Here is a 1,704-nt window from a genome sequence, read left to right on the forward strand (position 1 = left end):
ACACACACACACACACACACACACACACACACATATACCATATATACATATATATATATATATATATATATATCTCATTTAAAGTGCAAAAATTTTTGAAGATTTCAAACTATGCGAACAGACAATTAATCTTGTGTAGCCCGCATTGCACGCTTGCTACAGATATATTCCTGTCTTCGTATACTTCAATTTATCTCGTCGCAGCGTGTATAAAATACTTAAAAATCAAGATCATATAAGAGGTAAGTATTTATCATATTTTATTTTGTCATACGCTGACAAGAATAATCGAAAAAATAACATATTTAATCTGTCTTTACAATAGATACGACATATTTGCGTTATAATTATGGGATAGTAATAAAAACTGAAGTTATTAGAAGTTAGCAAATAATACTAAACATGCAATTATGTCTTATCTTCGCTTTATGTCTTCTTAGTATGATTCTCTTTTTTCACTCTTTGTAGTATGTTTCTCTTGTTTCACTCTTCCTTTTCTTCATAAATTTGATTATGTCTAATTGGCATAAGAGAACATGTATAAATATACATATGTATTATAATATAAAGTACGTACAATGACACTCATAAGACAGAAACAAATATAACATAATATAACTAATTGATTCAAATAAGGTATAGACGAAAATGACTTTTAATAATATATAATCAAACAAATATAATGTTAATTTGCCATAGATAATTTAATTCACAAATTTTCAAAATAAAATTTTTAATAGTTACGGGTAATAGTACGGGTTAATCAATTTCATGAGTCGTTGTGTATATATAACTATATATAACTATATATATATTTTTAGTATAAGATTTTTAGAAGTAGAAAATCTATAAAGCAATCTGTTCTGTAAGCATGGTATCACTCTCACACAATATTTTACTCAATATTTTGCGCCGACAAATTGAATTCACAATAATCGTTTCTTCTCACAAGCCTTCTTCGCCTATTCTAAATGATTGCGCCATCTAATTGCCCGTCTTCCATTTGTGAAAACTAACCATTTGGTTTGTCGTGTAACAACATATGAGCAACCAAATTCCTTGTCCCTTGACATGATAATCCTAATTATCAAATATATGAAAACTTCTCTCCAGGATATTACAAAATTTTCCAAAAAAGACTTGATTCTTTACGTAACATTGAATTTTCAGGAAAAAGTATATTGTTAAATAGAAAATCAATTACGAACTCCCGAAATAATTTGAAGTAATTTTTCTCTCTAAAAAGTAAAAATTAGGGTTGATCTTGACTAAGAATATTCCAATATTCAATCTTAAAGAATGAAACTTCACTTTTCAGAATAAATTTTATTCTAAACATCTTTCAGAGATTGAATTGATACTATTAATCAAAATTATTATGAACAAACTTTTAGATAGTTATATAAAAAATTATATCTCTTAATTTTGTCTTACAAAATCAATATTCTTCTTAACCCATTCATTCTTTAATTATTAAAATATTAAAACGGAAAAACCTATTATGATAGAACTATTCTTCATCACGATGATCCGATTGCTATCTATAATCGTTTTCAAACGATGTGCAATCGTGACAAGGATGCATTCCTTAAAATTTGCTCCTTATTATATCTTGAATTAAAGCATCCGTGCTAGAAATAAAAATTCAAATTGGGGAATGCAAACTTATAAACATGTTAAGTTTTGAAATCTCTCTCTCTCTCT

The 1,704-nt window shown here is 27.1% G+C and overlaps 1 pseudogene; it reads right to left on the reverse strand.

Annotated features, from left to right (window-relative positions):
- The window catches only part of LOC105621819, a 90,301-nt pseudogene that overhangs the window by 81,627 nt on the left and 6,970 nt on the right, over positions 1 to 1,704 (reverse strand).

This window comes from Atta cephalotes (genome assembly GCF_000143395.1).
Source record: "Atta cephalotes unplaced genomic scaffold scaffold00037, whole genome shotgun sequence".
In the NCBI taxonomy this organism is placed as follows: domain Eukaryota; kingdom Metazoa; phylum Arthropoda; class Insecta; order Hymenoptera; family Formicidae; genus Atta; species Atta cephalotes.